This window comes from Cherax quadricarinatus, chromosome 42 (assembly GCF_038502225.1).
Source record: "Cherax quadricarinatus isolate ZL_2023a chromosome 42, ASM3850222v1, whole genome shotgun sequence".
NCBI lineage: Eukaryota > Metazoa > Arthropoda > Malacostraca > Decapoda > Parastacidae > Cherax > Cherax quadricarinatus.
The window spans coordinates 4565834-4584243 of NC_091333.1; positions in this window are offsets into that span (position 1 = coordinate 4565834).

The window sequence follows — 18410 nt, forward strand, 5'->3', positions numbered from 1 at the left end:
AAGTTAATCAGTAAATGCTGTGAAGTTTGGAAATATAGAAATTACAGTTATTGAAAGAAAGAGCTGCATCATTGATTTTTAACACTGTTGTATTTGTTGTACTGACTTGAGCCAGTCAACCTACTGCCTTGAAAATAGATCAAAATATCTTAATCAACATTGCTTGCATTATATGTATTGGATTATATATTGTAAGTTTCATTAAGCTGACTAGTGAGAATGAAAAGTCAGTTATCCATGATGCGGGACAATTTTATGTAATTCAATAACCTTCAAAAAGGAGGTCATTAATTTTTTTTTTTTTTCCAACAAGTCAGCCGTCTCCCACCGAGGCAGGGTGACCCAAAAAAGAAAGAAAATCCCCAAAAAGAAAATACTTTCATCATCATTCAACACTTTCACCACACTCACACATTATCACTGTTTTTGCAGAGGTGCTCAGAATACAACAGTCTAGAAGCATACACATATAAAGATACACAACATATCCCTCCAAACTGCCAATATCCCAAACCCCTCCTTTAAAGTGCAGGCATTGTACTTCCCATTTCCAGGACTCAAGTCCGACTATATGAAAATAACCGGTTTCCCTGAATCCCTTCACTAAATATTACCCTGCTCACACTCCAACTGATCGTCAGGTCCCAAGTATCATTCGTCTCCATTCACTACTATCTAACACGCTCATGCACGCTTGCTGGAAGTCCAAGCCCCTCGCCCACAAAACCTCCTTTACCCCCTCTCTCCAACCCTTTCGAGGACGACCCCCTACCCCTCCTTCCTTCCCCTATAGATTTATATGCTTTCCATGTCATTCTACTTTGATCCATTCTCTCTAAATGACCAAACCACCTCAACAACCCATCTTCTGCCCTCTGACTAATGCTTTTATTAACTCCACACCTTCTCCTAATTTCCACACTTCGAATTTTCTGCATAATATTTACACCACACATTGCCCTTAGACAGAACATCTCCACTGCCTCCAACCGTCTCCTCGCTGCTGCATTTACCACCCAAGCTTCACATCCATATAAGAGTGTTGGTACTACTATACTTTCATACATTCCCTTCTTTGCCTCCATAGATAACATTTTTTGACTCCACATATACCTCAACGCACCACTCACCTTTTTTCCCTCATCAATTCTATGATTAACCTCATCCTTCATAAATCCATCCGCCGACACGTCAACTCCCAAGTATCTGAAAACATTCACTTCTTCCATACTCCTCCTCCCCAATTTGATATCCAATTTTTCTTTATCTAAATCATTTGATACCCTCATCACCTTACTCTTTTCTATGTTCACTTTCAACTTTCTACCTTTGCACACATTATCAAACTCATCCACTAACCTTTGCAATTTTTCTTTAGAATCTCCCATACGCACAGTATCATCAGCAAAAAGTAACTGTGTCAATTCCCATTTTGAATTTGATTCCCCATAATTTAATCCCACCCCTCTCCCGAACACCCTAGCATTTACTTCTTTTACAACCCCATCTATAAATATATTAAACAACCATGGTGACATTACACATCCCTGTCTAAGACCTACTTTTACTGGGAAGTATTCTCCCTCTCTTCTACACACCCTAACCTGAGCCTCACTATCCTCATAAAAACTCTTTACAGCATTTAGTAACTTACCACCTATTCCATATACTTGCAACATCTGCCACATTGCTCCTCTATCCACTCTATCATATGCCTTTTCTAAATCCATAAATGCAATAAAAACTAAATTTACAGTTGGAAAATTTGTACTTTAAAAAGTAAAATCTTAAGTTTTACAGCAGCTCTACACATTGTTGTATTTAGTTTAATATTAAATTCCAAGTATTACTAAATTTAAAAAAAAAAAATCATTTTTCTTTTTAGGCCACCCATCCTTGGTGGGATATGGCCTGTTTGCTGAAAAAAAAAATCTGAGTAACCTGTACCATCTATGAATAGCAATATGGTCAAATAAATCAAAAGCATTGATACTAATATACACCTCTGCCCTTCATATAGTTGAATATTCATATTTTTATGCAGGAAAAAGCCAAAATAAAAAGAAAAACAGATTTCTAAAGGTGCATATAGTGTGGCAGTGCTCTACTAAAATCTTGTTAGTAGATCCTCATTGAATAGAAACTTATCGTCTTAGTAAAATTAGATTTAAAGGCCTAAGTCCTAGATAGAGCAGTGTTTTAATCAGCAAGTGGCTGCTGGAATAAAAAGTGCACTAGGGGTAAATAAAGTCTTAACAGTACACTACGTCAGTTTGCTCGAAATCAAAACCAGTATGAGACTTCCACTTTCTCTGTTTGCTTGCACATGATGGTGTACATAGGTCACTAGTTATCCCATCCCAAGATTACATAGGCTGCTTATTTTTTTATGAGAATGATATTTACCATATAAGAAATTAATCCACAGGACATAAATCATAGCTCACTATATCCCCTGAAGCCTCTGCATTACACACTTTTTTTTTTTTCAGTGTGTGGTTTTATCTCTACCAGTAAGTATCTTTAAGAAATATCTGTACAACAACTTTATGCCTTCTTAAACTCTGACATGTTTACTTTGTCTCCCCTTGTTTCTGGCAGTCTCACATTGACTGCAGAATCTACTTTTTTCTTAACAATTGATTGACTAAAAATGATACCTTCTTTTGTCCCAATGCTTACCTTCAGCACTTCTACCTCTTCCCCTCTATTGTCTAAGTCACTCCATAAGTAAAAGTATAAGTTTTACAGCAGCTCTACACGTTGTTGTATTTAGTTTAATATTAAATTTCCAAGTATGAATGACCCAGAAAGTTTCCATAAGAAATTCTGTGTACACTAATATAATGATCTGTTTACAGTGGACCCCCGCATAACGATATTATTTCAATCCAGAAGTCTGTTTGGGTGCCGTTATAGACCGAATTTGTTCCCATAAGAAATATTGTGAATTAGATTAGTCTATTTCAGACCCCTAAAAATACACCTACAAAAGCACTTACAAAAATAAACTTACATAATTGGTCGAGTTGGGAGCTGATCGTTATCCGGGGGTCCACTGTACTACTTTTCATCCTATTCATCAAATAAACTTTTTTCCTGCATTTATTATATTAGGATTTGACTAAAATATACAGAGAATTTGGAGCGTAGAAATTAGAAGACAGCATGGGGTTACCAAAGGTATAATTCAGGGCTGAGTAGTGGGTATTGAAGTGGTTTGGGTATTCAGAGAGGATGGAGAGGAATACAATGCCCAATATGATGTATTTAATTTGGGATGGAAGGAGGGAGAGGTAGGAGTTGTCCCAGGTAAGGTTGGAGGGAAGGGCTAGAAGAGGTTTTGAGTGGGGCTTGAGTGTCCGGCAGGCTAGCCCGAGTATGTTAGATTGGAGCAGAGACAAGTGGATTTTATGGTTTGATGTGCTATTGGGGTGTGAACAAGGTAACATTTATAAAGGGATTTGGGGAAACTGGTTAGCTGGCCTCAAGTCCTGGAGGTGGGAAGTAAAGTGCCTATACTCGAAAGGAGGTGTGGGGATATTGCAGTTCAGTGCGTCATTGAAATTCTGTTGTTTGTGCACTTCTGGCAAGACAGCTATTGAGTGAATGATGGTGAATGTGTTTCCTTTTTTTGGGGAGAGGACACCCTATTTTGGTGAGAGACAGTAGGTGTGGTAAGAATAAAATTAGTTGTCAAATTAAAGAAAATACAGATTTCCTGCTTCCATTGATTGTGGTCTCAACTTTAGACAATCTAGGAATTTTTTTCATTACAGTCTGCTACACTAGTGTACAAAAAATAGATACAAAAATTCAAATGTTTATTATAAGAACTTACTGTAAGTCAATTATTTTATTTCTTACTTTGACACAATTGAGATAGAGTAATCACCGAAAAGTATTTCTGCAGACAGTTTGCAGTTTGGAGGGATATGTTGTGTATCTTTATACATATATGCTTCTAAACTGTTGTGTTCTGAGCGCCTCTGCAAAAACAGTGATTATGTGTGAGTGAGGTGAAAGTGTTGAATGATGATGAAAGTATTTTCTTTTTGGGGATTTTCTTTCATTTTTGGGTCACCCTGCCTCTGTGGGAGACGGCCGACTTGGTGGAAAAAAAAAAAAATGTTTGGATCTGATTTCTATACCTTGTGGCGATTTGTCTTAGTTCAGATAAAAATGTTTTCAAGAATCTTATACAGTATCTTGAAAGGTTTGCTGCAAGTAAAAACTTTCCCAGACATTGCTAATGCTTAAAGACTTAACTGCTGACACATTTGGCAAAGAATTATGCTGATTTGGCTACTACTTTCTTTAACAGAAAAAGAAGAGAAGGGTGAGAATTAAAAAAAAAAACTAGTAATTTCCCTGTGCAAATAAAAGTTAAACAAGTATTGGGGAAAAAGTATGAAAAGATGAAGTATCTGTAAGGTCATATAATTAAAAAGGAATAAGAAAATGTTGAGAGAGTAGTGTTAAGGTTAAGTAAATGGAACTTGGTGCCCTTAGTAATGTTTCAAGATAAATCCATTCACTTTTCCTTTAGGCAGTGCTTCCAAGGGCAAGGAAGACCATCCAGTCATTCAGGTCTGGATTAATGTATAAGTCATCTTGGCCCAGTTAACTGGGGGGCTCTACTAGCCACCCAAGTAAATCGTTCCTAAAATGTATGTGGTACTGATAATGAGCTAAGAGTTAAATACCTTTTATTTTGGGTTTCTTATATATTTAAGGTAGACTTTATTATTTTGCTCATAATCTTGTATTTTGTTGATCAGGAGAGAAACCACAAATGTTACCTTAATTTAAGATTCCACAAAACTGTAATTAAATCCTTCAGTCATTCAATAATTCACATAGTTTCTAAAAATAGATATGCAGTAATGCACAAAGTATTTATTTGAATCACATTTTACAAAGGCCTGTTTTAATGGAATATGCAAACATAGTGTTCCTTCCATGATCATCTTGTGTGTGTTTTGGTTTACAATGTTAATAAATACCTTTATATCAAGTAAATTCAGCTGGCAGTAATGTACCTAATGTACTTCTTTGTATTGTTATCTTTGGTAGAAATAGGATCAAAATGGTTGGGTGAAGAAATAATTTCTCATGCATGTCAGTAACTAGTGCTGTCCACTGAACCCATTATATGCAATTAAGTTGGGACTGTGACCCTCTTAGATACAAAGACATGCCACAAATTTCACTATTGTAGATATTTTTGCATCACCCTAGATTTTTATACCATATATAGAATAGTCTTTAAACTTGTCTTAAAATGTGGTGCTGTTCTTGTGATAGAGCTTGATACTGAACATTAAGCACAATATTATGTATTAGTGGGCATTTGGGGGCCCCAGGAGAAAATGTACTTGGGAGCATATATGAAAGGTATGGGAAACTTCTGTGCAAGTTCAGAAGGTTCCCATACCCTTGATATACCTTTGATGAGTTTTGAGAATTTTCCTATTCAAAATCAAGACCATCCATAAAATCTTAAAATATGCTAAGTGGTCTGGGTGCAATTAAAAGAGAGTATTGTACGTAATAGTGAAACGTATTACTATTATCAAGAAATGCTGGTTACATTCTATGTGGTCAAATATATTGGGCTTCACTACTACAAAATTTGAGAGCAATCTTTAACACTGGCAAAACTGTTATATGTGCACAAATTTATTGTGAATTAATTATATAATTAATGCCATAACATCAACACCTTTTTGCTCTTATGTAAATTTAGTAATATTTAATACCAGAAATTAAATACCTTTTAATCTGGTGTATGAAAAAAAACAATTTATTTAACCCAATCTTCAAGCTAGGATACTTGATTTGGTTATGCCTTATGCAGTTCCTTCAATAACTACAACATTAAGATTTAGGATAACAAGAAATACAGTGCTCAGGTTCTCAAGCCCTAGATCAAAGCAGCACATGTTACCTTTCAACTAAGCTGAATTGCCATCACTTTAATATCTCTTATAGTACAGTACTCTGATATGAATGTTTATTCTAATCTACATAATGTAGGGCCACCCATTATTATATTAGCTTTGTATGCAGTTAATAATTACTGTACTTACCAGAAGTGAAATAAGAGTATCAAAATTTAGGTACAGTTCTAACAAAAAAAAAAATTAATTCACACTTAATGCAATTTAACTTTGTGTATAAATTTTTAAAAGGCTTTGAAATATGATTACAGTATGTCCAACAATTTTCTTTTGTCGTAATCTACTAACTACTGACTGCCATTAACAGTAAGTTTTGATGCATTTGGTGTTACCTTGCATTTATAAATACAGCCTTTCCTCAATTAACGACAGAGTTCCATTCCTAAGACCACGTCGGTAAACGATTTCGTCGCCAAGCAAGGAGCATGCTATAATGGTAGTGGGTTTGTGTCAACCATCTTTGATATTGTTTTAATTTCACCTTTGTACCATTTATAACCTTTTTAGTATATACTTTTAAATGTTTATACAGTAGTGTACTGTATATTGTAATAAACAGAATAGAGGAAATCAGCTCTAATATATTTTATTTAGGTTTGCAGAAAGCCCGTCATCAGTAAATAGTACGTTGCTAAGTGAGGAGAGGCTGTACTCTAATATGTTCCATTCACTATAGTAAGCCAATTTTGTTATTATTAATCGTTCTTTGTTAGAGTATAATTTCTGATTCATGGTTTTCTTACATTGGATAATGTGACATTCAATTTTTTACTTCTCAGTCAAGCTAATCATTTCTGAAGATCTGTACAAATGATTACTATATTATGGGTTAAAGAGTGAATTATTTTTAGTCTTTTTCTTCATTATATGAACAATTTATGAAAAGTTTGCCAGTCCTTAGTTCGTTTTTATTTGAAAATATTTCTTACATTAATTTTGTGATGTTACAAGCAGAAATGATGAGTTACCTTGGTACAGATTTGTAGCAGAGCAAAAGTTTAACTAGAATTGATCCTAGATTACAGATTTGTGAGTGCAAGTGTTCTCTCATACTGTTGATAAATGCTCTCATGGAATACAAAGATACATTACAGAGTGCAGTTTACTTTACAGTTTTATGGCCATCAGGTTGTTATTTCTAAAGGTGCTAATGTATTATTTTGTAGAGTGATTTATATTACAAAGAAATAGTATTTCTTCAGTTAATCTACATTATTGTTTCGTTTTGTGCTCATCATGTATTGATAACAAATATGGCATTTTCATATAGATGTATCAGTATCAGTATTTGTAATTCATACGTATTTTCTCAGATGGCCCTCATATTTAGTGTAGCACACATGTAAACATTTAAATAGAGCCATATCTACATTTTTTATTATAAAAGTTTAACTGTTTATGCAATATAATATGCCAAATAAATGGGTGCACTAATATATATTATTTTTTAAATAAGTTGGGTTTTTATACTGGCTTTTGCTACTGTGTTATTAAGTGGATCTTTCAAACTAATTTGTTTCAATAATTGCTTGTGTATTTTTACCTTGATGCAAGAAATATTCATGTATAAAGCATATTGATTTATAAGCCCAAATGTATTTACATCACAGGTAAGTGTAGTATATGAATAAATGGTTTAGGAAACCAAGTTGAAAAATGAGACACTTGAGGAACTTATTACCTCAAGCTCCTCCACATCTTCCACCTTTTTCTGCATTGGACTGAAGAAGCTACTGGGTGGCGAAATATTTCCAGTATAAAGATGCACAAGTGTCTCATTTATCTAGTGCAATATAGTCCAACTGCAAGAATCTTAATAATTAAGGACTAGCTTTTTGTTGGATTTGCAATTTTTCAGAAAAATAAACATCTGTATTGTCATAGTGGTTGAAAATATTTTGTATTGCTTGAACCACTCTAAGCACGTTGTCCAAGCCTGTTAATTTTGAAAGGACCCAATTTTTCTGCTGCCCAAATCCTTCATTACTTTCACTTTGGGGACTGAATGTCATCAACTGCTTTCTCTGAGCCTTGATGTTTTCAAAATGATACTTTCCACACTGTAGTTAGTAACCAGCTTGCTGGCATTCTTTGTCATATCCAGTCACTTACGAATGTAAATTTTCTGCTGAATACTTAGCATTCAGTTAGATCTTTGAATGATTTTATAGAGTATTTATTAATTAGAAGCATTTCATGCATTTTTAGATAAAATAAAAAGGCTCATGGCCTTTCCAAGAAAATGTATTCAAGGATAAAACTTTGTACAGTTGAACCCTTTAATTTGCATTCCTCATATTCAGTTTTTCTTGGTCTCTCTCGTGTTTTTGCATTTTGCATAACCCCAATCAGAGATTTCTGTATTCACATCATTTCCAGGAGCCTAACCCCTGGAAATTATTTTTGTATTGATCCCCTTTGTCGTTTTACTTAATTCGCACCTGATTAGTTAGGCATTACTTCTTATATCATGTTTCTCTTTGTCTCTCATATTTTCTTCTATTCTCTTACTTAACCCTGTACATATTTGAAAAATTTAAATGAATTAGAAATTATTTAAAAATTTTATTGAGCAAATGTTATTAAGCTAAGATTTGTGCCATTTGAATTAAGTGTTTTGCTTCCTAGTTTAATGTATAAGTATGCAATACAGTGCTGTATTTTTTCACAGGAATAAAAGTTGCGGCACTGTATCTGGAACAGTTTACAACAAACTTGCAAATTTGAAATAAAACTGGATGACAATCAGTCCTAGACTTGACAGTGTTTGAGGATCCAGCAGAACATTGTCCAGTTTTTTATAATGTGGGTTTGTTGTGAATTGTATTTTTTTTTTAATAATATAATGCACTATAACAGATGGCACAATTAATATCTGATTACAAATTTTGAATATCTTGTGCTGATGAAAGTTCTTTCCATTTATAAATTTCATTTGATTTTTGTGTAGTGCTTGCAGACTTGCATTAAGGTAAGTAATTTTTCAAATAATTGTTTTTAAACATATTAGTCTAACGTACATTAAGCCCTTGTGGCTTAGCGCTTCTTTTTGATTATAATAATAATAATAACATACATTAGTATCTTCTTGCTTAGTAAAATACTATGGGACATTGTATCAAAATACACTATCACATTTTTTTATGTAATAATGGCTAAAACATTCGGTGAAAAGTGTGCGGATCTTGATATTTTACAGTACTGCTGTGTGAAAAAGTAATTAGTTGCCTCATTGTCAAAATAATTTTAATTTTAACAATAGGTATGCTGTAAAAAATCCTGTTGCTGTTATACAGAGAACTAGATTTAATTAAATATTATAAAATAAAGTAAGTGAATGATAGAAAATTGAGACTATTTTAGAAACATTGCAGTGTAACATACAGTATAGGTAAAGTAATAAATTGTGTGTGTACTTTAAATATTTGTCAAGTGTGTTGTTCTTCCAAAGAGTGACTTGTATGTGTCTTTCATGTTAGTGTAGTAATCCTGGTGAAGTTTCCATTTTCTTGTATTTTAGAGTTTGTGTGTGAGAATTGTCTCTAATGGTAAATAATAGATGTTGGTTCATGAGAGATTAATGCAGTTGCATCATTCTCAGGTTCATCTTTGTTAATAATAAAATCAGCAGCGTTAAAAATTACAGGAACACCATTGTTGAGTTAATGCTCATTATGTACGTAGTTATCTACCATTTTGTTTTGATCCAGAGTTATTAATATTGACCAGGCATACCAGACTCAGAACTTGAGGTGCTAATATGTTTACTTACTGTATTGTACTGGGTTGAAAAACAAATTTATAATTATAATGTAGGTCTATGTGTATACCATTTTGAGCAGCTCTTAAGCTAACAGTTACTTACTGTACATGGAATACAATACACTAACTAAAAAAAAAAAATTATTGGTAATATCATTAAAAAGACTTCTGAATAATATGAGGTATAATACCACTGCATTACAGACCAACATACATACAATACTAATTAGCATAAGTGTAGGAAGTTTAACATTATTGTGTGTGTGCATACACATTGCAGGACTTGTGAGTTTGAATGTGACAGTAATAATAATACATAAATTAAAAAGGGCTTGAGACCTGGAGGCGTGGTGAAGAGGCTCTTGGTCTGAGGAATTAGCCCTGTCGGTCTTCTTCCTCAGACCGAACCTAATTACCCCCCATTCTCCCCTCCCCTATCCCATCCTCCCCATCCTCCCCTTTTTCCATTCCTCCTCCTCCTCCTCACCCCTCCCTTTTGCCCTTCCTCTTTTTAGCCTTCGTGATTTCTCCCACAGGCGCGCTAGTTCCTAGGTAGGGGAAAGGACACCGGGGTCCATCCCATTCCGTTGAGGTTTCTTGGCGGTGGCGTAGTTTGCCGTGGAATCTGGATTGCCTAGGGATGTCCCGATCCCTCTCCGGTATCCCGGAGTGGCTTTGGGTGTCTTTTGGGCGACGGGTGTATCTCTGGAAGCCACCTTTCGGATTCCGGGGGTGGTGGCTGAAGGAGGTATGCTTTGTGGCGGATATCCGGCCGCCCTCTCTTTTGTCCACCGAGGTAGCTCGGCAGATGTGAGGTTGCTATCCCAGATTGCTGGTTTACTGGCATGAAGGGTAGGGTATGGCACGGGTTCCATGCTGCATCTGCGCTACTAGCGGTGTCGAGTCCTCTTGGGCGCGGAGGGGGATTTCCGGCCCTTTCATTCCTCCTGGGAACTATTCCTCCCCGCTCCCCCCTTTTTTTATTCTTTTTTTTATTTTTATTTTCTTTTCTTCTTTCTTTTTTTTTCTTAAAAACAAAAAGCAAAGGAGTAACCTAACCATGGCAGCCCTAGTCCATGAAACCACTACCCCCGGGCCCCTTCTTGATACCGCACCCCATTCTGACCCTGCCTTGTGTTTAGACCACTCTTCGGACACTCCTGATGCCCCTGTACCTCTTACTGGTGCTGTTTCCTCACCCGCTTCAGGTACCGGGGCTTCGACTGACTCCTTCGATTTGTCTGAACTCCGCTCTCCTTTGACTATGCTTCCGGCTTCTCCCTCTACGGTACGGCAATTTTCGAATCGCCCACCCATTTCCTGCCGGACCAACTCCGGTCCTACTCCTAAACGCCAACGTCAATCTCCTGATGATGCTCCGTCGTTACCTTCCCATTCTACTCGGAAACGACCGACACGTCAAGCACTCCCTCTCCACGCTCAGTTTCGGACCACACAATGGACTAAATTCTTTACTTTAAGACCAACTTCTTCTTCTGCCTACCTTTCTGACCATAGTATTGCCAAAGCGCTCCTGCGTCATGTTGGCAGAGATATTTCATTTCACGCTCTCAAGAGCGGTACACGCATCGTCACTGTCCAGAATGCTACCCAAGCTCATGATCTTTCTCTCCTTTCGAATATCGATACTACTCCTATCACTATTGAAAAACATCTTTCTCTCAATTCTTGTAGTGGTACTGTCATTCTGCCCCATACCATAGTCCAACAGAATTTCCAGTCATGTGGCAATGACATTTTTGAACAGCTGGAACTCCAGGATCTCCCAATCCTCAAAGTAGACACTTATGTCCTTCCTGCCCGGGGGCGGAGACGTTACCCTTGCAATGTGGCTCGTTTAACTTTTGACAGCCGAGAACTCCCGTCCTCTGTATATGTCGCGGGACATCGGTTACAAGTTCGAAAGGTGATACCTACACCGCAACAATGTAGAAATTGCTGGCGTTTTGGTCACCCAGCGAAATATTGCAGATCTATGGCCGAATGCCCAGTCTGTGGTGCCGACAACCATTCTAATACATCTTGCAGTCAACCTCCATCTTGCCTTAATTGTAATGAAGCTCACCCTTCGTACTCCCGCCGTTGCCAGGTCTACTTAAATGAACGTGAAATCCGTTGCCTCAAAGAGGCAGAAGGTCTCCCTTATGCTATGGCAGTTACTCATCTCCGCCTCCAAGGGAGACTACCCCGTGTTTCTTATTCTCGTGTTTCCAAACGTCCCCCCACTTCTGGGGTCCCATCTTCTGCAGCCTCCTCTGTTGTTACCCCTCCCATAGCCACTACGGCATCTAATCCTTTTGCTGTCCTTGGCTCTGACGTCCCGACTACAACTCAGTCTGTTCTCACATCTTCACGTCCTTCCTCACAAGCCCCAGTATCGACAAGACCTCGTACGACACCTAATACCAATCGCCCCTCTACTCAGAAGTCCAAAAAATCCACATTGCTCAAATCTTCTTTGCCCCTTCCTTCCCTTCTTCCACCTCCACACGTTACCTTTCCAGTCTCTGTACCTAGTTCTTCCCCTCTCTCTGGCTCTATTACAAGTGTGGAGATTCACCCTCCTCCTCGTACTATGCCTTCCACCCCCGTCCCCTCCCAAGTTTCTCCCTCTTCTGTCACCTCCCAGGTTTCTACCTCTTCTGTCCCCCCCCACACTTCATCTCCAGTCCCTTACACTTTTCCCTCCCCCTCTACTTTGGTACAGTCCATTACTGTCCCAATCTTTACTCACCCTCCTCCTCCTATCTCCAATATGGTTTCCCATACATCTTTGAATTCAGAAACACTTGAAGCCATTTCAGAATATATTGCAGAGACTAAACCTTCAATGGACACTGATTCACTTCCTGTTCCTTCTCTTCCCTCTCCTCCATCTTTACAACCCCATTCTTCGCAACGCTCCGTTCCTTCGCTACTTGAACATCTTCCAATGCCACCACACGTTGACTTTTCTAACCCCTCTAGTCCGTAGGTGCCTTTACCTACAGATTCCTGATATTTTCTTCATCGCCAATCATGGCCTATTTACAGTGGAATATCCGCGGCCTCAGGGGTAATCGGGGTGAGCTTCAGATGTTGCTTTCCAGGTTTTCCCCTGTTGGTGCTTGCTTACAAGAACCAAAATTACACTCGGCTGTTTTCCAACCTATCTCAGGCTATAATTTATTGTATTCTTCGGATCCTTTCTCAGATGGGACCTTTAATGAAAGTGCCCTTCTTCTACGCAATGATATTCCGTACTGTCAACTATTTGTCCATACCTCGCTGCATTACACTGCAGCCCGTATCCACTTGAATAAGTGGTTTACAATATGTTCTTTATATCTCTCTCCTTCTCGAGCATTTTCTATCCCAGACTTTGCCTTTCTTGTTTCATCCTTACCACCACCACTTCTGTTACTTGGTGATTTTAATGCCCACCATTTCCTCTGGGGGGGGTCTCATTGTGACTCACGTGGCATTCAGTTGGAGGCTTTTCTTGCCTCTCACCCCCTCCATGTTTTAAATACGGGTACTCCCACCCATTTTGATCCTCGTACTCATACTCTCTCTTGCATCGATCTATCAGTCTGCTCTTCCTCCACTGCACTAGACTTCACCTGGTCTGTTCTACCAGACTTACATGACAGCGATCATTTTCCGATCATTCTTACTTCTCCTTCCTATTCACCACCTTCCCGTAGCCCTCGCTGGCAATTTGATCGGGCAAATTGGGATCTTTACTCACACCTCACTGCTTTTAGTGAGGTTCCTTCTTCATCCTCCATTGATGAGCTCCTACACATCTTCTCGACATCAGTTTATACCGCAGCTTCTCATTCTATACCCCAAACCTCAGGCAGGCATTCTCAGAAGTGCGTGCCTTGGTGGTCTCCTGCTTGTGCTCGTGCAGTACGTTTGAAACGTGCTGCATGGGGCAGGTACCGGTACAATAGAACCGCTGAGAGACTTGTTGATTTTAAGCAGAAGCGTGCGATCGCTCGCCGTGTCATCCGTGAAGCTAAACGCACTTGTTGGCGAGACTATGTTTCCACCATCACCTCTGCTTCTTCTATGAGTGCAGTCTGGAAAAAAGTGAGGAAATTGAGTGGTAAATACTCTCCTGACCCGGCTCCTGTTCTACGGGTCACTGGTGTTGATATAGCAAACCCTCTCGACGTTGCCATTGAACTTGGCACACATCTGGTCCGTATTTCCCGAGGGCTCCATCTATGCCCCTCGTTTCTTTCCTCAAAGTCTGCCAGAGAGTTAGTACCCTTGGACTTTTCTTCTCTCGGAGAAGAACAGTATAATGTGCCTTTTACACTTCAAGAACTGGAGGCAACGCTCTCAGCTTGCCGATCATCGGCAGCTGGGCCTGATGACATTCATATTCGTATGTTACAACATTTACATCGGTCAGCCCTTGTAGTCCTCTTACACCTCTTCAATCTTATTTGGGCACAAGGAGTTCTTCCCCAGCTGTGGAAATCTGCCATTGTTCTCCCTTTCCGCAAACCGGGTACTACAGGACATGATGCCTCCCACTATCGCCCCATCGCTCTTACAAGTGCAGTTTGCAAAGTGATGGAACGCCTCGTAAATCGACGTTTAATGTGGTATTTAGAGACTCACAACAGTCTCTCCGCTAGTCAATATGGCTTTCGTAAGGGTCGTTCTACCATAGACCCCTTACTACGCTTGGATACGTATGTTCGTAATGCCTTTGCGAATAATCACTCAGTTATTGCCATATTTTTTGACCTTGAGAAGGCATATGACACAACTTGGAGGTATAATATTTTGGCCCAGGCCCATTCCTTAGGCCTCCGAGGCAATCTACCATCCTTCCTTAAGAACTTTTTAACTGACAGACATTTCCGTGTTCGAGTCAATAATGTTCTTTCCCCGGACTTCGTCCAAGCTGAAGGTGTCCCTCAGGGATGTGTTCTAAGCACAACACTTTTTCTCCTTGCTATAAATGATTTGGCCTCTGTTCTTCCACCCAATATTTGGTCATCACTCTATGTTGATGACTTCGCTATTGCTTGTGCAGGCGCTGACTGTCGCCTTATTGCAGTTTCTCTCCAGCATGCGGTCGACCGTGTTTCCACTTGGGCCACCACACATGGGTTTAAATTTTCAAGTACCAAAACTCACCAAATTACTTTCACTAGACGCTCTGTTATCTCCGATCATCCTTTGTATCTCTATGGCTCCCGTATCCCCGAACGTGATACAGTCAGGTTTCTAGGCCTTCTCTTTGACCGTCGGTTAACCTGGAAACCTCACATTACCTCTCTGAAGGCAACTTGTCACAGCCGGCTAAACCTTCTTAAAACCCTTGCTCATCTTTCCTGGGGAGCTGATCGTCGAACTCTGCTTCGCCTACATTCAGCCCTCGTTTTATCGAAACTCGATTATGGTGACCAGATTTATTCCGCGGCCTCTCCTGCTACTCTCTCTAGCCTTAACTCTATCCATCACCAAGGCTTACGTTTGTGCCTTGGTGCTTTTCGCTCTTCCCCTGTTGAGAGCCTCTATACAGAAGCAAATGTTCCATCCTTGTCTGATCGCCGTGATGCCCATTGCCTTCGTTACTATGTACGCTCTCACGATCTACACAATCCTTCCATTTATAGAATGGTCACCGATATTAGTAGACATTCTTTATTCGTTCGCCGCCCCTGTTTGCTCCGTCCCTTTTCTCTTCGCCTACATTCACTCTTGTCTTCCCTTCAGTTACCACCTTTATATGTTCATGTAGCATCTCACTTTTCCCTGCCCCCCTGGGAAGTTCCAGCTGTTCGGGTCTGTTCTTTCTCACTCCCTTGCTCGAAAGCTCAACTGCCTACGGTGGCTTCCCGCTCTCTTTTTCTTGATCACTTCCACTCCCATTCTCATGCCACCGCTGTGTACACAGATGGCTCTAAGTCTTCAGACGGCGTCGGATTCGCAGCAGTGTTTCCGGACAGCGTCGTACGAGGGCATTTACTATCTTCAGCTAGCATTTTTACTGCTGAACTGTATGCCATTCTTGCAGCACTTATTCGTATTGCATCTATGCCTGTGTCATCATTTGTAGTAGTCTCAGACTCCCTTAGTGCTCTACAGGCTATACGAAAATTTGATACATCTCATCCCCTAGTTCTCCGTATCCAACTTTGGCTACGCCGTATCTCTACCAAACATAAAGATATTGTTTTTTGTTGGGTCCCTGGTCATGTCGACGTACAGGGCAATGAACAGGCAGACACTGCTGCGCGGTCAGCAGTATATGACCTACCAATTTCCTATCGAGGTGTTCCATTTCTGGACTATTTTGCTGCAATAGCTACCCACCTTCGCACCCGTTGGCAACAACGTTGGTCAACTCTGCTCGGTAACAAACTTCATTCTATTAAACCGAGCATAGGTTACTGGCCGTCTTCTTGTCATCAGTGCCGAAGTTGGGAGACCACTCTCTCCCGCCTTCGCATTGGCCACACTCGTCTTACTCATGGGTATCTCATGGAGAGGCACCCTGTTCCTCTCTGTGAGCAGTGTCAAGTTCCAGTATCGATTAGCCACATTCTGTTAGACTGCCCTCTCTATCAACGAGCACGCAGAATTTACCTCCAACGTCGTCTTCGTTCTACTACTCTCTCTTTATCTTCCCTTCTTGCTGATGGACCCTCCTTTAATCCTGACTCTCTCATTGACTTCTTGACAACGACCGATTTACTCCACAAACTCTGATGATACTTTTCGCACTCCCCTCAGCCCTTTCTGGTTCAGTCTCTTGCTGCCCTTTACCCTTTCACCATCCACTGCCCCGCTGTTATCCGTAACCTGTTGCTCATCCATCTCCCTTTTGCCACCTGATGCCCTCACTTCCTTCCTGCCCTGCAGCGCTGTATAGTCCTTGTGGCTTAGCGCTTCTTTTTGATTATAATAATAATTGAGACCTGGAGACAGTCATAGGCCAAGCATTGTTGTTAGTTATGCTTTTGTTAAAATGATTTACCTACCTGGAGGGTGTTCTGGGGGTCAACACCCCTGCAGTCCAGTCCTTGACCAGGCCTCCACGTGGATCAGGGCCTGATCAACCAGGCTGTTACTGCTGGCCACACTTACTGATGCCAACTACTGATACACTCATGTATTCTCTCCAGCAATAAAAAAATACATTGATAAGTTTTAATATAGTATTTGAAAACATAATTTTTTCTTATGAATTACATACTCTGAAAATCCTCCATGGGCAATACTTGTGTATTGCTCATTAAGGATATTCAGGATATTACTTAAGGATATTCAGAATATTACCTAGTAAGGATATTCCTATATCCCATTTAGTGCTCTCTAACCCTTTAGGGTTTAGCTCTGCACGATGAGCTTTTGAGGCTTGGGACATTTGGAGAGGAGTCTGGAAAATCAGTGAGGGGGAGAACTAAATAAAGATTTTTGCTTATTTTGAGGCTTGGTGTTCCCGTTCCACACAGTTTGGTTAGTAATGGTGCAAAGATGGTATGTGATGGATAGAGAATACATCCATGAATTGAGTTTTACCATGAGAGGTTAATTAAGCCACAACACAGATATTGATGGGCTTTAGAAAGTAGAGTTGACTGTGCCTTGTTTTATATGTAACACAGTTCAGTAGAACTAAGTATACATGGAAACTGGTATTTTAATATATATAGATATGCATAAATTGATTCCTTTGTATTGTGATAGTGCAGATTTAAATGAGCTTAATTAATATAGAAGTGTTGTATACATTTGATTTTCTTTCATGTTGAGACTGGTCTTGTTTTGTAAATGCATCATTGACAAAAAATCTACTCTATGAATACAGTATTTGCATAAAAATCCTTTGTTTTTTTTCACATATCTCCACAGAAGTTTTGTTGAAGATTATATTGTGTCTTTTGAGATACACTTATTATTTTAAATGTTTGATCCTGTATATCAAGAAATACAGTAATATGTATCTTCTGAACTATCATATCCGAGTTCCTCTACAAAGACAGTGATTATGTATGAGTGAGGTGAAAGTGTTGAATGACAACCGACGTGTTAAAAAAAAAGAAACTTCCACTTTTATTTTAAAATAATGTAAATAGTTTAATTTTGTTTTTTACTAGTAGTAATTTAAAATTGTTGCAAAGATTAATTTTTACTTAATATAAACTTGCCTGGCAACTTTGTAATAGTCACTCAAGTAGAGTATGTACTTAATGGTTTGTTTGCTGTTACCCTGTTTAGATATAGAAGGATGGTCAGTTGCTCAATAGCAATTTGATTAAAAACAGTGGTCAGATACTGACCAAAGATGTAGTTGGAAAATGGCACCTTTCGATACTGAGGATGGGAGACCACACACACTCATATTCACATCAGACATACTCTTCTAACTCATGAGTACTTTGTGAGAATTATCTAGTTCCTGTTTCAATTTCTCATATTCTATTGGACTGTCCTGTCCATCAACGAGCACACAGAATTTTCCTCCGAAGTTGTCACCACTCTAATGCCCTTACTAAATTTATTTTCCCTCCTTGTTGATGGACCCACCTTTGACACAGACTCCCTCTTTGACTTTTTGACAGCAACTGATTTATTACACAAACTCTGATAATCCTTCCTTTAGCACTCCTCACAGCCCTTCCAAATTTTACCTTTATTGTTCTCTCTATC